Source organism: Bufo bufo, chromosome 4 (assembly GCF_905171765.1).
Source record: "Bufo bufo chromosome 4, aBufBuf1.1, whole genome shotgun sequence".
In the NCBI taxonomy this organism is placed as follows: Eukaryota; Metazoa; Chordata; class Amphibia; order Anura; family Bufonidae; genus Bufo; species Bufo bufo.
In genome coordinates this window covers 541816243-541840748 of record NC_053392.1, presented here as the reverse complement: position 1 = coordinate 541840748, position 24506 = coordinate 541816243, and the positions used below count along the sequence as shown (strand labels likewise).

The window sequence follows — 24506 nt, the reverse complement described above, 5'->3', positions numbered from 1 at the left end:
TAAAAGTCTGTCCATGTGACCTATGACATATAGACATCATAGAGGGGGAGTTAGCTTATTTGAGATCCTGCTTTGGCAGACTCCCGAACCATTTATGTATATGAATCAGCATTTACATTCCTTTGTGCAGGGGCCAACTTCTCCTGTAAGATCAGCTGTTTGCCAATGTTCTTTAGACCTGGATCTGCTGTGATCAGCTTATCATGTTAAAGAGGCTATGTGTTGATAGATTCCCTAGGCACCCATACATCAATAGCTGTCTGCCAAACACTTAATCAACCCTTTTGAATCACCAATACACATGTAGGCTTCAGCCTAGCCTTCATCTATATTTAATTGCAAGAGAGGAGTAAGTTGCGGCCATAACAAAAAGGATCGGGCGGTAAAATTCAACTTGCCTCTGTCGGGGTGAGGGGGGGGGGGGGGGAAGGAGGGGAGTCAGCCGGCCCTGCAGAAAACAGACGATAATAATCTAATGGGTACTGGAAACTTAAGTTTATAGGGGTTTACCTACATACTTCCTCATCTGGATAGGTCATCAGTACATGATCAGTTGGGGTCTGGCACCCAGGATCCCCGCTGATCTACTAGCTGAGAAGGCACCAGCGCTCGCAGTAGCACTGTGGCCATCTCACAGCTTTCCCATATGACATCATGTTCTTTGGTCACATGGCCTAGGCGAAGCTCAGCCCTATTGAATTTAATGAGGCTGAGCTGCGAGAGAAGGCCACAGCACCACAGTGAGCGCCGATGCCTTCCCAAACTGTGTTGGACCCCCTCCAATGAGATATTGACGACCTATCTAGAGGATAGGTCATCAGTAAAAATATATTTTTAAAGCAATGGACACATGCAAGGATGAACAGTAACTACCTAACATTGGATTACAGGTAAGGGCGGACTGGGAACTTAAACAGACCCTGGAAAAATATTAAAAGTGGCCCCGTTTTGTAGTCGGGTATAAATTGATAGAAGGCAGAGCCAGCAATACCATATTGTGGCACATTATACCACAGTCCATCACAAAATACATCCCCAAAAACTGTCAGTGGGCGGCCCCCGGGGCACCGGGTAATTTCCCTCTAAGGTCTATGGCGAATTCGCCTCTGATTACAGGACTACTCCACTTTTTGCCATGCTGGAAGACTGCCCCTCTAGCATCTACCTGTAGCTGAGCAGCAGTTATCTTACTGCAATCTCAATGGACAACTACATCCATAGCCGCAGCTCCTGGGGGACTTCCATACAAATGCATTGTCTTTTATTCCAACACTAACATCAATCAGGTCAATTCTCTAAGAAGCTATCAACTTATATGAAGCAATAGCAAAGGTAAAAGCAAACGGACTCCAGTGAAAAGGCAGCTTTTCAGAGGGTGTAAAGTGATTGCCAGTTATTTGTTAGCTGCAGGCTTTTTTTTTCTTTTACTTCCACCAGTCAACAAGCTCCTCTGCCTGTCAATGGCTTATGATCTGATAAGGGAGCCCTGTTTATTTTCAGACTAGCTGTGGGGAAGAAGAGAGGAACCTGATTACATCAGGGGCATCTCAGAACTGACAAGACCTTTGCCCCGGAGGAGGGAGGGAGGGGGGGCACTAGGGATAACAAAGAGAAAAGCAAGAGGGGAGGGGGGGGAGAAACAGCTGAGGTGGCTATTTGAGGGTCTTCTCTACAAATAAGCCAGATCATCTCAACCAAAAATAAAGAAAACAACTGACATCTGCTTGCTACCTAGGCCTGTCCTAAAAAGCCTTTACCTTAATGGGAGGGGTGCTGGTAGGAATTGGCTTCTATTGTACAGCTGCAAGATTAGGCTCCCTTGGACGTCAATGCATTTCAAAAAATAGTCGCCTTTCAGTCGAGACAAATCTCTGCAATTACTTCTAAACCTTACACTGCTTAATACAATGTAACACTTAAGATAAATGCTTAATTGCATTGTTCACTTCCTTTACCCTCTAACCAAGTAAATTGTGCGGCTTGATTTCATTTTCAGATTTTTAATGTGAAAATGCAGGGTTTTCTATTTAAAATGAGTTCCAATATATATTAACCCTTCAGTGGCCAGGCCTGAAAACACCTTAATGACCGGATACTTTTTTTCTTGATTAACTGAAGGTGGTGATATAACGGTCTTAACTCTTTTTTTTTTAACTGTAAAAACAAATTTTTGCAGCTTTTGGCACCCGGGGCTTTTTTTATTAATGTTTTTTTAGATAATGATTTCTTTTTTCTAGTTTTATTTTGGAAAAATTGTGCAAAACATGTTTCATTTTGCTGGAAAACTAGCTTTTTTTTAAATATATATATGCAAACTGAAACCTAAATAAATTACTAAAATGGGTTCCTTTTTTGTGACAGTCATTTTGAGACACAGTTTTATATATGTATAGTTTTTCGCAAATGGGCTGAATATGTTGACTTTATTGGTTGGCGTCGTTATTTAAAAAAATATATATATATTATATTTTTTTTTAAAGGACATCTGTCAGCAGATTTGTACCTATGAAACTGGCTGACCTGTTACATGTGCACTTGGCAGCTGAAGGCATCTGTGTTGGTACCATGTTTATATGTGTGTACATTGCTGAGAAAAGAAAATGTTTTAATATATGCAAATGAGTCTCTAGGAACAACGGGGGCGTTGCTGTTATACCCAGAGGCTCAGCTCTCTCTGCAACTGCCACGCTCTCTCTGCTCTTTGACTGACAGGGCCAGCCAGGTGTCCTAATGTTTACACTTTGTGACCCCGTCAAAGTGCAGAATCGCCGTGTCTGATAGAGGAAGACACATAGTCGCAACCATAGTCACTGCATAGCGCTCATTCAGCATTATGCACAGAGCAGAGAAGAAGGTAGAAGGGTTAGTAAAGCACTTCTGTCTTCTCTTCAGGTCCCTGTCACTGACAGCTGAGGACCCAACATGCTCCTACTATATTGCAGGAGCTGTAATACAGCAGCATACATTTACCGCACTTTGGTTTAAAACCCAACTTGTTTTGGAGATAATCTATTTCCAAACTAGCAACATTCTGGTTGTGCTAATTTGGGCAAAAGTTCCAAAGACATTTTTTGCGAAGAAACATTGGGCCAGATTTCTAAATTCGGTCTAATATTTAGACAGTGTTAACTCAGGGTCCTTTTACACAGACCGTCGCTGAGACAATAATCCTGTCAACAATATACAAGTTCATTCGAGCAAAAGACACAATTGATCGTTATTACAATCATTCTTCCTCCATTACACAGGCATCAGCTGTGTGCCTGCCGTTTGCAGATGAGGGCCCATTCACTTGAATGGGTCTGAGATCCGCAAGATTCAGTCGGAACCGCAAAATAATAGAACTTTTTTTTTTGCAGTGCAGAGGCACGCACCAAAATCCCACGGAAGCACTCCGTAGTGCTTCCGTGGGCTTTTGCTCCGTACAGCTCCATATTTTGCGGATTGACGACCCATTCAAGTGAATGGGTCCTCGTCCGGTGCCCATTGTGGACTGTGTGCATGAGCCCTAAAAGTGACAAGTCTAACTTTACAATACCTACTAGCTTACTTTGTTCCAAATTTCTTGCATCAAAATTTTGGAGGGAGACACCAAAAAGTGTCTAAAGCACTTAAAGGGGTATATCGATCTCAATAATTCATGGCTGAGATTGTAATACAACTTATACAGAGGCCAGGGTGGCTGGATTTCTATAAAAACAGCCGGACAGGCAGTGTTACGCCGTATTTACTCACTTCTATGGGAGTTACAAAAACAGCAAAGCCCAGACCTATCGTCTGTTTCTGTAACTCTGACGGCCGTGGCCACCATATCGGATGGGCATTTCAGTCTCTGTCACAAATGGCTGAGATGGGAATAAAACCCCCAAAAAAATTATGTGACGCACGCATAAGAAATTTGGCTCCAATGTGCTCAATCTGTCCTTTGGAAGCAAGATACTGCAAGAGAAATTTCAGAAAGTATGTTACCTGTTCTTCTGGCTGTTTTAACTACCCTTATTTCTAGAAACCTCTATAAGGAAGATTCCTATATGTCTCAACATAAAGTGAATGGAGTGAAACAAAGAAAACGTTTAGAGATTGTGCTACTGGAAGTTTCAGATTTTTACCAATGGACAGGGGGGGACTGGCCATAGACTCTTCAGGGAAATGTTACGGTGGGCCAATGCCCAGGGGTCTCCCCAAGCCCTGCTCACTGTCATTGGCTGGGAACATGGAGATCTGATGTCCTCAGCATTAATTAAGGTATGCACCTGGCTGGCGACGGAAAGTGCCCTCCTGCATTCAACTGTAATGATGTCCTCAAGACTTTGATACTGTTGAATACTGGGGCGGCAGTATTTTATACTGGACTGTAGTATCTGGTTCTGATGGGGTGGTATTTTGTGCTGCACTATAGTATTGTTGCCCCCCCCTCCTTATGATAACCTCCCTTTCTGTAAATTTGGACCTGCCTACAACATGGGGCCATTTTAACTTTTTTTTTTTTTTTTCCAGGGCCACTTTAAGTTCCCAGTCTGCTTATGCCAATGGACTTTTGCATAAAGGATCATAAATGTGTAACAAATTCATAAATGTGGACAATATACCAGCTCACATCATTCTCATGCTATAGAGGGGCTTTATAATGTGAAATAAGTGCACAGAGAGCACATATATCCATCCAAGTAGTTAAAAGGGTTTTCAAAGACTTTTTTTTACTGATGACCTATCCTCTGGATAGGTCATCAGTATCTGATGGGTGGGGGTCCGACACACGGGACCCTTTATGATCAGCCATTTGCGAAGGCACCAGCACTTGCAATAGCGCCGCAGCCTTACTCGCAGCTCTGTCTAGACCTTGTGATGTCATGTTCATAGGTCACCTGGCCTAGGCGCAGCTCAGCCCCATTGAAGTGAATGGGGCTGAGTTGCAATACTGAGCATAGCTGCTATACAATGGACGGTGCTATGCTTGGTGAGCAGAGAGAAGTCCGTGGTACTCAAAAGACTGCCAGTGCTTTCTCAACCAACTGATCGGTGGGGTCCCGGGTGTCGGACCCCACCGATCAGCTACTGATGACATATGCAGAGAATAGGTCATCAGCAGAAAAGACTCGGAAAACCATCTTAATCCATTTGGCGCACATCAGAAAAAATGCCATGTTTGCCAAAGAAAACCTATTGGAAAAAGAGACTTTTTATTCTAAAAATGTGACCCACACCATCTCTCAAGATGGTGCATTTTTGTAGACATTTATTTCTCAATGGAAACCTATTGACATTTTGTCTCGCGGAACAGTATTTTCTTAAAGACTCTGACAAGCAGAAATACTTCTTCTAAAACAATACTTCCATCACTGTAATCTGTAGTAAAATGTAGGCACATTAGATGTGTCACCTGCCGGAGGTTCTGAGACTACGCTAAAAAGCGGCTCTGATAAACATATCAAAGAACAACAAGGTTATCACAGCATTTTACAAGCATTTAGTATTCTAAAGCAGCTGTGACCCGGTAAAATCTAATTATTTCTCCAATACCCATCGGAATAGTTCAGGACGATTTGAAGCAGCTTCTAACTGGTGCGTTAAGCATTTGGCCAGACATCACAGACTTAACAGATAGCTGAGTGAGCGTTCTGCAGATCTCTCGTGATCCTCCCGCAGGTGCGTGTTAAGGTAGGCCACTAATGTTGCTTAACATGCATCACAACCTGGTGACAGATAAAACCAGCTGGAAATTAATGATTTCAAGGAAAGACCATGAAAGTTTCACTGTTAATCATCAAATTATGCCTCCCAAAGTCCTCTCGTCGAAATTAGCTAGCGAACACCATCTCTGTGTATAGTCGTCTGACCTTACCTACGAAAATGTTTGTGTAAAAGGTGTAAAAATGGTGAGCAGGATAAAAAAATAAAATAAAAAGTGCAAATTTTTTAAAAAAATATATAAAAAAATAATTACCCACCCTCACAGATCCCCCACTGCTGCTGCCAATGACTGGCTGAGTGGGTATTCCCAGAAATATCTAGTGTGTCAAGTCGGGACCAGAGCAGCATTCAAACTACATCGGAGTGGGATCAGTGAGGGTTAGTAAAGACTTTTTTTTTTTTTTTAAAGGGCCAGAAGGGGTCCAAAGAATTATCTACCTTCTGAAACCCCTAAGCTGGGCATACACATGAAATGACTTTTTGCTCCACAGCTAGTTCTCCCACCTCCACCACAAAACTTCATGCTCAGCTGAGCATGTTTATATTAATGGGGACAGGGAAATACGGATTATCTCCTATGAGAACATAGAATCGGGCTTGTCGAAATCCGACCTAATCATCGCCGCCTACATTGGCAGTAGTGTTGAGCGAAGAGAGTTTTGGATGCTTCATCTGAAGTCGCTTCGTGCAAAACTTCGGAATTATACTGTATGGAGATCCGTACAGTATTAGAATGTATGGGTTCCGATGAGCCAAAGTTAGTTATTCGCGAAGTCGCTCGTGACTTCGTTGAATAACTCCGGCAGTTGATTTTTAAAGTGGAAAACATTGGTTTCGGTTCCAAGGTACTAGTTGGAACCGAAACAGATTTCGGTTTCAAGTTTTAAAGTGGTTTTTCCACTTTTAAAATCAATTACTGAAGTTATTCAACGAAGTCAAGCACGACTTCGCGAATAACTAACTTCGGCTCATCGGAGCCCATACATTCTAATACCGTACGGAGACAGATCTCCGTACAGTATTATTCCAAAGTTTTGAACCAAGCGATGTCAGACGAAGCATCCGAAGCTCGCTTCGCTCAACACTAATTGGCAGAGGGTGAGGAGGACTAGGTCACCCCATACATATTACATTGTTGGCTGATCCTGCAAAAATCAACGGGTGTGTCCAAATTTTGTGTACTGTGTATATGCATCTTTAACATGTTCAGACTCTAAAATGTCTTGGGGTGCTGCTTTAGTGCGGGTCTGATTCATCTCTATGAGAAAAGGGAAAGAACGGTTTCTACACTGTTGAAAAATACTGCGTGTGCCCCATAGTGGTACAATTTACTTTAGGATGAAGCATAAGACTTTTATAATATGGACGTGCATACCGATCGCTACTCTCAATCTTAACACCTTCACATCGTTTATTTAATCCCCTGAGCTCTTCCTATAGTCCAGGACAATGCCGTTAGGCCTACATGCTGCCTGCAGTCACATGCAAACTCTTTGTTTGAAATTAAGGTAAGTTGACACTCTGCATACCTGAAGAACTGGTTGTATATTCAGTTTTCCGACAATTAAATGGAGTCATTCAGTAGGTGATGAAGATGACCCAGGGGTATGTTATAATTTATACTTCTAATAAAAGCTTCTCATGGAATACTGGTTATTCGAGGGGTTCTCCGGGCTACAGATTTTGATTATCTATCCTTTGGATAGGTCATTAATATCAGATCAGTGGGTGCCCGGCACCTAGCAGCTCCACTCATCAACTGTTTCGTGCCAGAAAGTATACAATATATGGAGCTGGAGGCAGACAGCTCCATACACTGTGTAGTGGCCATGCTTGGGTACTGCAGCTCAACTTCTATTCAAGAGAATGGGGGCAGATCTTCAGTACACCAGCACTGGAAGCTACACTGTGTATGGAACCTTCTGCCTCCGCTCCGTACACGGTTAGTCTTCCAGCCCAAAACAGCTGATTGTTGGGCGTCTCAAATTCCCACTGATCTGCAGGATAAAGCATCTGCAGCCTGGAGAACCCCTTTAATACATTGGATAAATTATTTATTTTCGCTAAAATTATGCCTAGTCATAGAAATAAAGCCATAGTCTGTATACACAGATTCCATGCAGATCCCATACAGCATACACTTTATTTCTCAATGAGAAACACCACTGTTGGACAGAAGTGCCTTGGGACAACAAAAGAATTATATTTTGAGCTCCTACTATATGGGTCCACACAACCCTGTCGATCCAGGTCATTTAATCAGTAATGTCAGAATGGGAAAAAAAGAAAAAACTCACCTCAATGTGTTCCGGATGCTCTGCACTTCCCAAGCTCAATATACAGGATATGATTGGAAATCACAGCTCACCTAATGAATACTGCTGCATGCACTGCATGTATTTGTCCAGAAGAAAGCTGGCATTTATCCTGGAAACCCACCGGATCCTTGTTTGATCCCATTATCGTCAAAAGGGATACGGCAGTGTCTGGATATGCTGGATACGGTAATTTCGGTAGTCCGTTTCACACTAGCAATAAACCAGGCATCCTCAAACTGCGGCCCTCCAGCTGTTGCAAAACTACAACTCCCAGCATGACCAAACAGCCTACAGGTATCAGCCTACAGCAGGGCATTGTGGGAGTTGTAGTTTTACAACAGCTGGAGGGCCGCAGTTTGAGGATGCCTGAACTAAACTGTTCCACCAGGCTGTTCCAGTAGCGGAAAAGCCTGCGCCAGAGTTCATCAATTATGGCATAGTCAGACACTACCTTTCCCCATCTAAGCTTATTGACTATAATGGGACCCAGAGGGGAACTGGTCTGTATCTGGCATTTGTGCTGGTATTCGGCTGGACAAAAACTGCTGTTTGCAGCAGTGTTTGGCCGAATCTTGGCACTAATGCTGGAAACAGGCCAGACGCCTGGGGGTGCCATTAAAGTAAATGGGGTATGGCGGTCCTTCAGCATTTTTTAACTATGCCTAATGCAATGCACTCAACTGCGTGCTGCGGTTTTTGTCCGGCCGCATGTCAGCATGTTTGCCGTGCTACGGCCACATCTCCCGCCCATCCCCATTATAGTGAATAGGCTGGCCTGGACTTCCGGTAGCACACGTGTGCAAGCGTTAGTACGGATCCGGCAGGCTGTTCCCCTGTCGGAACAGCCTTCCAGACAAGCCCAACGCTAATGTATAGGCCCCCCCAGAGCGTTTCGCTTGGGGGACAACATGGGAGCAATGACAATTTTTTTGTTAGCATTTTAGGTTGTTTTTTGCCTCTCTTCTCCTCCTCCCTTTTTCTCTTGTTTTTACCGCCATTTTTTATTTCAGAATTACCTCAGGATGAGTTATGAGTCCAGTATTGGCTGGTTTTATCAGGATTTACCTGTGTGTGGAATGACATCTGAGGATCATCTCTGATTGGTGCACGGCGTTGCTGGGGGAGATTTCCTGGTCACTGATTTGTTGTCGAGTCAGCGGCGGGAAAATGTTTGCATTTAAATTGCAGGGTTTGGTGGCGCTTCTGGGCCAGTGTTAAGAAGACCGGATCGTCGCCCCCCCCCCCTCTCTTATTATTATGCTTATATAGCTTTGCTTTATTAGAGGGGCTGTATCACTCAGCTATTGCTGAGTGGATTTCGGTAATTTATAAAGTTTTTAAATGGTGAATTATTTTATGAAATCAAAAGGTTTTTAATTATTTCAAGTAATTTATTAAAGTAATTTATTAATTAAGGTTACCCTTAATAAAGCATTGCGGACAATTTTTTTTCCAAATATAGTGTCATGTCGTCATTTATTACTTAAGGGTTAAATATTAAGATTAGGAGAGTGTCATTTGCCTCCATGTGAAAGAAGCCTTAGAAATTTTGTTTACTATAGTCAAAATAAAAAGAAAATTTTCTTCTTCTTATCCAGGTTTTAAGAAAAACATTACATTTAATTTATTTTTAGTGACGATTTAATTACTATAGTTTTGTTTTCTAATAATCATACCATAAAGTTTAGTACAAGACCATTTTTAGATACTTTTGAGAAGCCGTTTGAAGGACATGACACAGGCTTGTTTGCTCAGGCTATTCCCTGCTATGTAGAAGGAACGTCATGTGAGCAAGGAGCCCACCGAGACGGCATGCACAACTGGTAACAGTCCTCAAGAAAGACTTTCTGTTTTGTTAATCCTCTGAGACTTTTTCTTAACACAGATAATTCTGCCTCAGTGAGTAAGTAAGAAGGGAAAAAAAAAGGTCTCTGAATGACAATGGTGAATTAAAAGAGAGCAGCAGCCTTCACTGCACACATTTTCCTTATTGGATTTTCAACTTCAAAGAGAAAGCACAGAGTAGACAAAACTGCAAACACCACTGGATTTCTGAGGAAATAATTTACATAAAACCTCAAATGCATGATTTGGGGCTTTAGAAAGACTAAGCCTTTTTTTCCTGGAAATAAACCACTATCGACTCTGTGAGTCAAGAGTCATGTGTCAAAAATAAAAACAACTGTATTAAATGTACGAAGAGGAGTCTGTCACAGTGTTTTAGCTGGGTTTTTAGATAGGACTTCAGGTAAAAACATGCAGCATCTTAAGGTATAGTCCAGAGGCTTAAAATGTGTGGCAAAGGCCTCAGAGGGGGATAAAAATAAATAAATAAAAAAGATAAAAGAAGCCATACTCACCCCACCGATCTCCTGACATTTAACGCACCTTTACACAAGCCGATGACTAGGCAATGATCGGAGAACAACTAATCATTGCTGATCATTGAGTAGAGATGATAGCCATAGTTATCATCTCCTCAGCTTACACACAATTTACAGATGTGGTCACTAGCATTTTGTTAATTTGTTGCTGATCGGGGCAAATTTACATGGGGAAATTATTGGGCAAAAATGCTCATTCCCAATAACTGCCCGATCCTTGGCCCATGAAAAAGTCCCTGCAGGTCTCTGGTTCTGGATCCTGTGTCAACATTCAGGAAATGTCAGGAAATGACTCCTCAGGCAGGTTACTGCTGTGGCTATTGATTAGCCGAGCAGGCATCTCCAGTGTGTTGAGATGGTACCAGGAAGCAGAGACCTGCAGGAACCAGGTAAACATTGGAACGGTAGCAGTGGGAGATCGGCACCCCTCTTAGGCTCTACATGTATATGCCCCTGGACAATCCCTCTAACCCAGAGTGTGTCCTTATTCACACTATGTGCATTTCATTCCACGTGGATGCCCTATAATGCTATTTTCTTTCCTAGAGTCACTGAAGAGTTTCTATGGGTGGATTATATGGCAGCTCATAGAACATAATGCATATTGAACAAACCTTAGGCGTGAGAAAACACTCTTTGCATTGCAAATGGTATAATCCGTACAAAAAAAAAAAATCTACACAAACAATTGACATGCTGTGGGTTACTACATATGCATGGCAGGTTAATTTCCGCGATAAAAATAAATTTAAAAAAAAGACAAAATGTACATGATTTGTTAGAACTCATTCACTTTGCTGGTACTGTGCACAGGAAAAACTGCAAGTAATCCGGCAGCCTTACATAGCAATAGGACAGCAGAGTAAGACAACATGGTCTATCTAGTCTGCCCTTATATTATTTCCTTTTTATTTTTCTCTTACGTGAGATATAGGTCTACACTTACTGTAGTTTTTCCAACTACATCCGCTGGTGTCAAACTTCAGCACACTGTTCCGGGCACACAAAGCACAGCGGTTCGTGTCGGGCCGACTCACCACTTGTCTACTGGAACAGTATACGGATCTCCGCCGGATCTCATATTTAATGGGGCCGTCAGGCATTTCGTTTGTATTTGGCAGCGGCAGATCCGGAGGATTCCGACAGGCTGTTCTCTTCTGGCGCAGCCTGACGAATTTAACAACGGTGTTGTGAAATGACGAGCAGATAATCGGTATGATTCGAACGCAAGCAATGGAAGATGGACGAGAATCGCGGCATGAGTGATCTGACCAAAAACATTCGTTCAAAGTCTGTGAAATCGTTGATGCGAACAAGTACAATCGTCGTTAATTAATTGTGTTATGTAAATGTGCATCGTGTACATTCTTGACGATAGAGAGCCCTGTGTAGGCAGGCGGATCAACGATTATAAGATAAAAAAAAAATTTTTTTACACGATAATCCTTTCATTTAAATGCTAGATGTCTGCTAGAATGTTGGGTCGGTAGTGGCTGGTGTCGGTGATCGCTTTACTCTTGCCGTATCTATGCAGTAAGCTTGGTTCTGTAGATGTTCAGTTCTTGTACTATTTGCACTGCAACATGTTTCACGACATCCTTTTTTTTTTGCAAAACAAAAAAAAAAGTGTGGAATTGGTCATTAGACTAGTGTGAAAAGAAGCTGAAATGCAAAGTGTGGAGCTCTTTATGTTTGTTGGACCGATACAGCAATTCTACTGTATATAATACATTGTTTCTTTTTTTAATTCAGAACTCCAACCAACTAACCAACCAGGACTGATAACATGGCTTAACTGTGAAATGTCACAGACTACCAATAATTGATGTTTTGTGTCTTTACTATACGCCTGACTGCACACATACTATATCATATTCCCTAATGGATAGAACATAAGGCTAGATCCAAGCACACACCGGTGTCTCCAAGGGGGTGAAATGAATATGAATGTCAGGAGACGTTACCAGATGGAGAACACATTGACACAAAGCTCCACATGACTGACTGACTGACCATTTATCAAGAATCCTTTCCCTTTAAGTGATTATTTTACAGGATCTTCCTACACAATATCTGCGACTCACTCTCTGTTATTGGTATATTTATATCACATATATGGCCATATATCAGGCTACCATAGAAAATGTTTTTCAAATTTAACGGGGTTGTCCGGGTTCAGAGCTGAACTCTGACATATCCCCATTTTCACCCCTCTGGCCCCTCTAACATGAGCATCGGTGCATTTCATGCTTCGATGCACTACTTTGCCCTGTGCTGAATCGCGCAGGGATAAGGCTTTTTGTGGAGATCCGGTAACAAACCTGGCTCTCCATAGGTTAAGCTAGGCAGAGGCTTTCGCCTAGCAGTGAGCCCGGTGACATCACCGGCACTAATGGTCGGGCTTTAGCGCTGCCCTAACCTGATGTCACCGGCAACACTGCTAGGTGGAAGCCCCCGCCTAGCAGTGTGAAGAAATAAACAAGCCCTTGCCCTGCATGATCCGGAGCGTGGCAAGGGAGAGCATTGGAGCATGAAATGCTCCGATGCTCATGATAGGGGGGCTGGAGGGGTAAAAATGGGGTTATGTCCGGATCTAGCTCTGAACCCGGACAACCCCTTTAATCATAGCAAACCCTTGTATAAATTGTAGCCCATTCACACTTCTGTCTGATGACCCCATAACAATTTCAAGTAGTATGGATCTGTGACATGGCAACCATGGAAATCTGTTGGTCCATACTGTACCTCAACATGTCAGCTATTTAAAAAAAATTAGATAGTTTTATGTCCAATAAAATACTGCACAATAGAGGTATTCTTGTCAAGTAGCCTTATGGAGGAGAATATGTCCCTAATATGGTGTTGTACAGTGGACTATTTTTGGACTGTTGAACTGTGATTTGGTCATGGAACAGCACAGAAGACCGTTCAGGAGAGGATGTAACATATATATATACATGCCAACTGCAGAAATGAAACAGAGCAATTATTTTTTTTTTTTTTTGTAAACCTAATAAAATATTCATTGGTTTTATCACGATCTAAAAGCAATTCAATAAAATAAAAAAAATTCTATGCAAAAGTGTTTTATAAGAAAAGAAAAAACTGAATAATAAATTCAGCTCATATTTTATCATCAACAGAAAAACAATGACATTTTCTCTCTGATCTGACGAACTCTGCAAAAATGTTCATTATCAGAACAATTATGAGTAACCAACACAACTGTAAATTCTCAACATGACATCATAGCATTACAATAGGAAGCCAGCCACTTATTTAACACCTTTTGGAAATAAACACGATCGGAGACAAATATGTACATTGTGTGTGATCCTGAGAGTGATGTACGGTTTGCACTATACTGTTTTCTGTCCGCAGGTGATTATTGGTTTTCAACAATCCAGTATGGTCCTAAATATTTCAGTGGTCAGCACTGTCACTAACGGCACTGGGGGTCCTGGGTTTAAATCCGACTAAGGCCACTTTCGCACGGTCAGTCTTTGGTCTGTATTTTTCATCTGTATTTTTAAGTCAAAACCAGGGGTAGATCCAAAACACGGAAGGGGCACAAATATTTCCGTTATACCTTACCTCTGTAGTTTCCACTCCTGATTTTGGCTTACAAATATTGACCGTGTGAATGCGGCCTAACAGCAGAATTTATACAAAGACTGTATGTGCTCCCCATGTTTGTGTGGTTCCCTCCAGTTCCCTCCCACACTCCTAAAACATATTGATAAGTTAATTTGCTTTCTATGAAATGGAGAAATCAGATTTTGGGTTCCACAGGGGACACGGATTGATGTGAATGAAGACAATCCCTGCAGAGCACTGCAGAATGTTGATGCTATATAAACTTAAATGGGGTTATTCATGAATTTGGACCTTAGGAAAGGTCAAATATCTTAAATCGGCGGGGGTCCTGGGAGTCAGACCACCGCCGATCTTATATTGATAACCTATCCTGATCAGCTGCTGGAAGAGGCCGCAGCGCTCCATGAGTATTTAGGCCGCTCCCTAGGCCAGCTCAGTCCCCTTCAATTGAAAAGGGCTGAACGGCAATACCAAGCACAGCCGCTATCCAATGTACAGCACTGTGCTTGGTAGGCTAAGAGACAGCAGCGCTCAAAAGAGCTCCGTGAGCGCAATGGCCTCTTCAAACAGCTGATCGTGGGGGGGGGGGGGGGGGGGGGCGTGCTGGGAGTCAGAATCCTGCTGATCTATCCCGAGGATAGGTCATCAATATCAAAAACCTGGACAGCCCCTTTAATAAAATTATCTGGAAAACGTTAGGGGCATTCACACTGCATATAGCTCTGTCTGAGCTATGAATCTGACTTATAGCTCAAATAGATGCCACTCTGCAAGCATTAAGTGGAATCCGAGGCCCATAGGGAACCAATTAAAAATTTTAAAAAAAGCTTTTCTTGCAGCATAAAATAGTATAGCAAAAAAAATAAAAATAACTATACCTACATATATCAGTCAGATGAAACCCTCTTTCAGGTAAAAGGAGGCCTATAGCAGCATCTAACATATGCAACAGGAGTTTTCTTGGATGTATACGGTAAATGGACATTGCAAAGCGCAGTGTGAACCCACCCTAATACATGTATGCATACATTCCAGTTTTTGCATTTAATATTCACCCAAAATACTGTGTAATAAAAGTGAACATAAAGTACAGCCCATGCCCATGTTTGAAGGCCTTTGACACTTGAAGTTTTAGCAGCGCTCCTAACTACAAGTCGTCAGACTCCCTTTAAAGTTTATGTCACCACTGGTGCCGGGACGCACATAAATAAACACAATCACAGCCCTCCCGAGTAAAGGACATCCTTTATATGACTGCAAACAGACAGGTTTTATGTACCCGGAAAAGCTGAAAAACACATGGAGGAAATCACTCCTGAAAGATTTAGTTCACAGAGCAATTTAGTTTCTTAGTGAAATGCACTAGTGGAATTTCTATTTGCTTGCTGAGAGGTTTTGGAAGATTTTATTTGGCAGGCATGGAATATATGACCCGGCGCCCCTTCCTTATAGATGCCAGAGGAAGAAATATTAATCCCTACTGCTGAATGACCAAATTTCAGAACTTTTGGGGATACGTTATAAGGTTCCAAAATTATAACTCAAGAGTCTCCAGGTCTTTAACATCTCAGTCAGACAGAAGAAACCCTGTAGAGATAAGGAGTCCACCAGTGGTTGTTACGAGTGGTTAAGAGATCAATCCCACCACATATTGCCCTAATGGAACATACATCAGAGATGAGTCCTGCATATGGATGCACAGTTACCAAGTAATTCTTCCATATCCATGAATCACATCATTGAGGTCTACAGTGGCTCACCTCCACTGAGGAGACTACTGCTCAGTGTGTGTGGCATGACCTTTTTCCAAAAAAACACTGGTGCAGCTGCAAAACTCTTCAGCCCTATTATGCACCTCGGATTACAAGAACACTTATGATGGCAGCTTTCCAAGGAGCAGGGAATTAATACTATAACCCTCTCGGGGAGGATATAGTCTTAGGCCTCTTTCACACGAGCGTGTCCGGATAAGGTCCGGATGCATCCCGGGTGCATTGCGGCAAACCCGTGCGAGTAGGTACGCAATTGCAGTCAGTTTTGACTGCGATTGCATTCCGTTGTTCAGTTTTTATCGCGCGGGTGCAATGCGTTTTGCACGCGTGTGATTAAAAACTGAATGTGGTACCCAGACCCAAACTTCTTCACAGAAGTTCAGGTTTGGGTTCAAGGTTGTGTAGATTGTATTATTTCCCCTTATAACATGGTTATAAGGGAAAATAATAGCATTCTTAATACAAAATGCATAGTACAATAGGGCTGGAGGGGTTAAAAAATAAATAAGAAATTTAACTCACCTTAATCCACTTGTTCGCGCAGCCGGCATCTCTTCTGTCTTCATCTGTGAGCAATAGGACCTTTGATGGAGTCACTGCGCTCATCACATGGTTTATCACATGATTCATCACCATAGTAAAAAGATCATGTGACTGACCATGTGATGATCGCAGTGACGTCATCAAAGGTCCTATTCCTCACAGATGAAGACAGAAGAGATGCCAGCTGCGCGAACAAGTGGATTAAGGTGAGTTAAATTATTATTATTTTTTTAACCCCTCCAGCCCTATTGTACTATGCATTCTGTATTAAGAATGCTAGTTTCCCTTATAACCATGTTATAAGGGAAAATAATAAAGATCGGGTCCCCATCCCGATGGTCTCCTAGCAACCGTGCATGAAAATCGCACCGCATCCGCACTTGCTTGCGATTTTCACGCAGCCCCATTCACTTCTATGAGGCCTGCATTGCGTGAAAAACGCACAAAATAGAGCTTGCTGCGATTTTCACGCAACGCACAAGTGATACGTGAAAATCACCGCTCATGTGCACAGCCCCATAGAAATGAATGGGTCGAGATTCAGTGCGGGTGCAATGCGTTCACTTGACGCATTGCACCCGTGCGGAAAACTCGCCCGTGTGAAAGGGGCCTTAGAGCAATCCAAAACAACATGGCCCAAACGCTTGTGATGCTCTGCAGGGTTTCTTTCTTCTATTAATTTCTGGTCGTTATCCACGATTCTTGAAACGATTATATAAGTGGCACCCACAAAAATCATCATTTTCTGTACTGAATAATTATTAGATTTGTTCATGCGTATCTACCCAGTATGATTTGAGGATGAAGTACCCTAAACTTTTAAATAATACTATAGGTCACAACGTATGCTGATCCTCAGGATAGGCTACCAGTGTCTTATTGGTGGGGGTCCAACCCCTGGCATCCCCACCAATCACTTGTTTGAAAAGGCTGCAGTGATGAGTGCTGTGGCTCCTATCTAGGCCAGTGATGTCATTGGTCGCATGGTCTAGGCGCAACTCACTTCTATTCAAGTGAATGGGGCTGAGATCAGGGGTGGACTGGGAACTTAAAGCAGCCCTGGAAAAAATACTAAAAGTGGCCCCGTTTTGTAGTCGAGTCCAAACTGATGGAAGGCAGACCAGCAATACCATATTGTGGCACATTATCCCACCCCAACATACCACACCATACCATAGTCCATCACAAAATACTGTCAGCAGCACAAAATACATCCCTAAAAATTTCCACTGGCCAGCCGCGAGGAGGCCTCAGGCGGCCCCCTGGGCATCAGCCCACCGCGGAACTTCCCTGTAGGGTCTATGGTCAATCCGCTTCTGGCTAAGATGCAATACCAAGCACAGCCGCTATGAACGGCGCTGTACTTGGTAAGCTGCAAGGAGGCTGCAGCCCCTTTAAACAGCGACCAGAAGGGATGCCAAGAGTCAGATGCTCACCGATCACATATTCATGATCTAGGTCATCAGCAAAAAAACACTCTGGAAAACCCCATTAACTTTGGATATGTCTACACAGTGCAATGATTGGGAAGGAATGTTCACACGAATTATTGTAGGGGTGTCACAGGCCCTTACGTTTTTTGCTTGATAGGGCTACTCAGGGTTACTACATAGGGTAAGGATAAGAAAATAGTGGCTCACCCCCTCATCAACAGGACCCAGGTGCTACTGTTATTGGACTACCCCAAAGTCCTAATGTAATCAAAGATACTGTAGTTTAAAAATATAACAGACACTCTGTCACCTGGAGCTGCAAATGGAAAAACTTATTTGAACATAGCGCACCTATAAAACATATAACACTTCTAATAAAATAGACAAATCAAAGATAAAAATGCCAAAATACATTAATATATTAAAAACATGTACATAAAATTCTTTTTTTTTTTTTACTGACAACACAAAATCATGAATAAGTTTTAACTACAAAAAGAAAAACTATATCTAATAATTGTTAAATCATGTTTTTTTGATTGCCAAATTACCTTCATGAATTACCAGGATGTACTCAGCTTATTAGAGGAATTTTTCAAGATGTACTCCGCATACTGGATGAGTCTCTAGAAGTCTTAGAACTGTGAAACATTTTCTCCAAATCTTTTTCTTCCATCCTTTGTTGGCAGGACTTTTATTGCAGGACCATTTTTTTATGTACATGTTTTTAATATATTCTTAATGTATTTTAGCATTTTTATCTTTGATGTGTTTATTTTATTCGAAGTGTTACATGTTTTCTAGGTGTGTTATATTCAAATAAAAGTTTTTCCATTTGGAGCTCCAGGTGACAGAGTGCCTGTTACATTTTCAAACTATATAGGATTACACTATAGAATGAGATGATGATTTGGCCATGGTGGAGGGATGTGTATAAAGGATGCCGTCTTGATCAGCAAGCAGCCTGCCTTTTGTTGATCCATGCTTCTATCGTTACTAAAATACACATAATCCTTACCGAGAGGTGACCGTCTGCAGGGGCTAATTGATAGCTTCCTATATACACACACAGAAGAGCGCTTCTAGCAGACATTATTATTCTGGAAATGACTTGTAGTCATTCCACACTGCAATAAACATGTTCTACCTATTGCTCTATTGTAATGCTAGACCATGATGTTTGTGTTTTCTAATTATGTTAATGGTGCTGGCTGGGTGACATGGGTGGCAGACTTGACTCTTCCTTTCTTTTGTATAATTAACAGCTTCTACTGCCTGAAGAAGTGTATTACACTAAAGACTTCTCTTTGAATTTCTACACGGTATATGACAAAATTCTCAATCTTCCTCTATGGGCTATGGACAGTAGATGCAAAACATCTAAGAACCTCGAGCGTGCCCCATTCCATTGGTGACATGGGGTCTATGTTCATGTAGGGGCCATCTGTTCTTCAAAATATGGAGAAAATCAGACACACAGTTATCCAGTGTAAACAGTCTCCAACTCTAGGCCACTGGAGATCCCTAATGACCACAAGGACTTCAAAGTTGCAATCTCTTATTTGTCAGGAACTGTGCTCTCTTACAGTCTATGAAGGGTATAATATACTTTGAAGTTGACTCCATGGGCACCCTACAGTGATTAAACCCTTGAAACATCTAAAGCCATTGAGGTGCCAGCAGGTTAAATAGGAGACCTAAAATAAAAGTCAACATTGACTTTAGTTAAGCTAAAAGATTCAGCATTTACAATAGCAGAAAAAGGTAGTAAGAGGCCTACATAGTAATACTATAAATTTCCCATAAAGTACTTCTGAAATTAAAAAAAGACACGGTAACGCAGGAAGCGTATACATCCATATAGCAGGCTCTGTGGATATCCTGCTCGATACTTGAATGGGGCTGTACACACCGGGAATCTCCAGCAATTTTAGTGCCCATTTAACTGCTAGTTGCTAAGGATAATAGAAACTGTAAATTGGCCATAGAGTTGGTCATTCAGCCGATCTGATAATCTTCACATCTAGCTTGACAATCTGATTCTTAAGGACATGTTTAGATCCTTATTTACAGTTGCTAGCGTTAAATAGTACAACTGTAGAAAGGGCTGCCACCCGAGGTGAGGGGTGGGGTGGGGGGGAACAAGAATCTTAAAGGGCTTCTGTCAACCCCAAAACACATTTTTTATTTTTGGGCTTGTTAAAATCCTTATTGAACGAATATTCCCTATATAGGGCTCTTACCTTTGTCTGTGGATTTGTTTCCTTAAAAATCGATCTTTTAAAATATACAAATGACTTCACTACCAGCAAGTAGGGCGTCTACTTGCTGGTAGCCGCCGCAAAAAATGCCCCCTCCTCCTGTTGATTGACAGGGCCAGCGAGCGCTCTCCTCCTCCGGCTGGCCCTGTCAGCATTTCAAATCCCGCGCAGGCGCTCTGATAGAAGGATGCTCGCCTCCTCAGCACTCCCTCAGTGCTCCTGCGCCGATGACGTCTTCTCTTTCGGTGACGTCATTGGCGCAGGCGCACTGAGGGAGTACTGAGGAGGCGAGCGCCCTTCTCTCAGAGCGCCTGCGCCAAATGAAGACAGGCGCGGGATTTGAAATGCTGACAGGGCCGGCCAGAGGAGGAAAGCGCTCGCTGGCCCTGTCAATCAACAGGAGGAGGGGGCGGTTTTATGCGGCGGCTACCAGCAAGTAGACGCCCTACTTGCTGGTAGTGAAGTCATTTGCATATTTTAAAAGATCGATTTTTAAGGAAAGAAAGCCACAGACAAAGGTAAGAGCCCTATATAGGGAATAGTCGTTCAATAAGGATTTTAACAAGCCCAAAAATAAAAAAATGTGTTTTGGGGGTGACAGAAGCCCTTTAAGAGATTTCTTCAAGATTGGCAATCAATAGCAGATCAGAGGGGGCCTAAGGCTACTTTCACACTGGCGTTTTGGCTTTCCGTTTGTGAGATCCGGTCAGGGCTCTCACAAGCGGTCCAACACGGATCAGTTTTGCCCTAATGCATTTTGAATGGAAAAGGATCCGCTCAGAATGCATCAGTTTCCCTCTGCTCAGTCTCCATTCCGCTTTGGAGGTGGACACCAAAACACTGCTTGCAGCGTTTTGGTGTCCATCTGACGAAACTGAGCCAAACGGATCCGTCCTGGCACACAATGTTAATGGGGACGGATCTGTTTTCTATGACACAATCTGGCACAATAAAAAATCTGATCCGCGCCCCATTGACTTTAAATGGTGTTCAAGACAGATTCGTCATGGCTATGTTAAAGATAATACAAACGGATCCGTTCTGAACGGATGTAGACGTTTGTATTATCTGAATGGATCAGTCTGTGCAGATCCGCACCAAACGCGAGTGTGAAAGTATCCTGACTCGTGCAAGTGCTGAGGCATCTTCATTGATACCAGCCAACTTAGCAGCTGTGGTGCAAAATATTGCCGCTTTGTCCCTTTAAGCGAACAGGACAACGTTACAATACCCTAATAAGTTCACCGTATGCAGGTAGATGGACCACTGAAGACAACGGCAAGGCCACAGGGCTCAAATAAGCGTCATGACCACTTGGATCAATGGTGGTGGCCAACAGATCTACAATATCAGGCATCCACAGCCTGGTATGGGTACAAACCGTACCTCCATGTTCCTCTAATATTATACATGAGGCACAAGAAGATCTTCTCTCACTTTTTCATCTCTAGAAGCTCTGCTTCAAGGGGAGAACCAGGTGTGTACAGAGGCACCGCTCCACAATGTAGAACTGTATGGACCGTGTGCTCCTGTATAGGTCCTGTGAGCACAGCTCTGCCATGGGCATAAAGCCCTAAAGCACATATTTTTCTCCCAATACTTTTGTTTTCACTGGAGATCAGCGGCAAAATGACAAGCCGAATGGAGGATTTGGGGCTGATGACTGTATACAGAACTACTGTCCTGTCATCCTTCATCTTACATCTACTGACTGCCTTAGATGGGATGTAAAATGTAAGAAGTGACAGTGCTAGCCTCCTTGGCACCATCGATGCGGGCACGTGTTCATGTATGCAGCATGCATGCCCACTATAAATACCCATACTTGTTCTGTAATAACTCCAGCTGATTAGTGAGAAAACCTTTTCCGGTCGATAGTGCAGGTCGTCCCTTGTCGTCTTTTTGTATTAACACTAATTATTAGCCTTCCTGTCATTTGGGGGCTTTGTGTTCTGCTCCAGCTTCCATATTGACAGCTGTGAAACCCATTGAGGGGGGGGGGGGAAGAAAAGTAAAATAAAAATAAAATATAAATTGCATGCGTAGCAGACAAAGACTGGCATTTATTATCTCAGGATATTCAGTGCCGCATTCAGTAGGAGCATCATGCAACAATAGGGTGGAAATTATTTCTAGGAACTTGGCCAAAGATTGTACTTTTTGACATGTTTTATTATCATTGTAATAAATCAGAAAAAAACAAGATAGATTCCTATTGTGCATATTGCCTGTTTAAGTACCAGACTACTGTATAAATCTGCATATAGGACTAACTATTTCATTGCCAGAGCTGAGCAGGTGGAGCGGCCATAGAGGTCTATGATACAATTGGTAATGAGCTTGTGGATCTTTAAAGGAGTTTTCAGAGACTTTTATACTGAAGACCTATCCTCTGATCAGTGGTGGTCCGATCAGCTCATAGTTGTGCCATGGCCTTCTCTCAGCTCACTAAGCAAAGCTCAGCCCCATTCACTTCTATGGGGCTGAGCTGTGCCTAGCCCATGTGACCGATGAACACATCTGCTGCGAGAAGGCCACGGCCAGTAACGCCACTGCGAGAAGGCCACAGCGCTACTGTGAGCGCTGATGCCTTCTCAAACAGCTGATCTTCGGGGCTCCTGAGTGTTGGACCCCCCCTGATCCAATACTGATGACCTAACCAGTCATATCCTGGGGGATTTTTTTTCACTGACAATCTATATATAAAATTGATCGCTACATTAATCATTCAGCTTGACATATTGACAGCATTAAAATATGTATTAAAGTAGGAGTTCACAATCATATGGAGAATTATGGCAGAACTCCAGCAGCACCATTCTTTCTGGGCAGCAGATCATGCTGTCTAAACTGGCATCTGCTGCCCAGAAACTATGATTTTCAATTGGGATAAGCGATCGCTGTAGTGATCGCTTGTCCCAGGTAAAGAGCAGGCGATTGCTGCATGTAAAGGTAGCTCTCATTTCCGTGATGATCAGGCACATATATGGAGCATTTGGTTCGTTCCCAATAGTTGCCTGAAACATTGGTTCATGTAAAAGGACCTGTAGGGAGGGCGCTTTCACACAGTTTTTGGTGGTCTATTTCTGCACTTTGGTGGAGTTTTTGCACCTGGAGTTTTTTTTGTTGCATTTTTTGGATAAAAGCCAACTCCAGAAGTTAGCCAAACATCTATAGGAGATATAAAAGGGGACACACAAGCGTTTATTTGCTACTGGAGTTTTAATTAGGAGCAGTTTTTTGTCTTTCTTGCAACTTTTCAAAAACACAGCATGCTGTTGTTCTTGGGAGTTTTTTTAAGGCATTTTTCCACCACTTTCTCTATAGGGGAAAACCCCATGAGGAAAATGCTAGATAAGACACACCGTGCAAAAAACGCCACAAATAGTGCCACAAAAAACACTGCAAATACTGTAGATGCCAAAGAAAACCTACTTGCGCTTATTCCATTGTGTTTTTACAGGTAAAAAAATGGCACAGCCAAGTTCATGTGTATAGGGACTCTGTGCGTGTTCAGTCCTGACTTTTTTTTAAAATGCAAGTTTCATTGCCTTGTAAGTTTCAAGTCCCCAAGTCCTGGCCTTCAAGTGCCCATACACATTAGACAAACGTTGCCAATTTCACCAGAACCATCTTAGGCTAATTTCACACTCGAGTTTGGTGCTGATCAGTCATGGATCTGCACAGACGGATCCGTTCAGATAATACAACCGTCTGCATCCGTCAGAACGGATCCGTTTGTATTATCTTTAACATAGCCAAGACGGATATGTCTTGAACAACATTGAAAGTCAATGGAGGACGGATCCGTTTTCTATTGTGCCAGATTGTGTTTGGCTCAGTTTCGTCAGACTGACACTAAAACGCTGCAGGCAGCGGTTCGGTGTCCGCCTCCAAAGCAGAATGGAGACTGAACTGATGCAAACTGATGCATTCTGAGCGGATTATTTTCTATTCAAAATGCATTAGGGCAAAACTGTTCCATTTTGGACCGCTTGTGAGATCCCTGAACGGATCGCACAAACGGAAAGCCAAAACGCCAGTGTAAAAGTATATGGCGGTTATTCTGATTTCTTCTGATGTCAAAGTTCGTGTAAAAGAAGGTTCAATCGTACCGCATTTTATCATAGATGATCCTTTGTTGCCAAGGGAGTTAAGCTGTACCCAAAGGTGTCTGAAAGCAGCTTATCCCCTTCTCCCTGTACGGGTGCCTGCACACGATGCAGATTACGTGTGGTTTTTTGTGCGCAGAAAAACTGCTGCGTAATACAGTTCCAGCAAAATGACTGATATCAGACAAATCTCATGTTCACTTTGCTTTTATTTTCGGTGTGTATATTAAGTGGTTTTCCCCTAAGACTTCAATGGGGTGTTCACAGACAAAGAAATCTCCACCAAGAACTGCACAGGAAACGAACCAACTGTGCAGATTTATATGCTTTCTTTGTGCGGGTTTCTTGCAAATTTTCTGCATAAAAATGTGCACCACGTGCAGGTAGCCTTAACA

At 42.5% G+C, this 24506-nt stretch overlaps 1 protein-coding gene across 2 annotated transcripts in view; it reads right to left on the bottom strand.

Moving 5' to 3' along the window:
• MACROD2 (mono-ADP ribosylhydrolase 2) overlaps positions 1-24506 on the bottom strand; it is a 2731696-nt gene that overhangs the window by 2179011 nt on the left and 528179 nt on the right. The gene's annotated exons all lie outside the window — the stretch shown is intronic.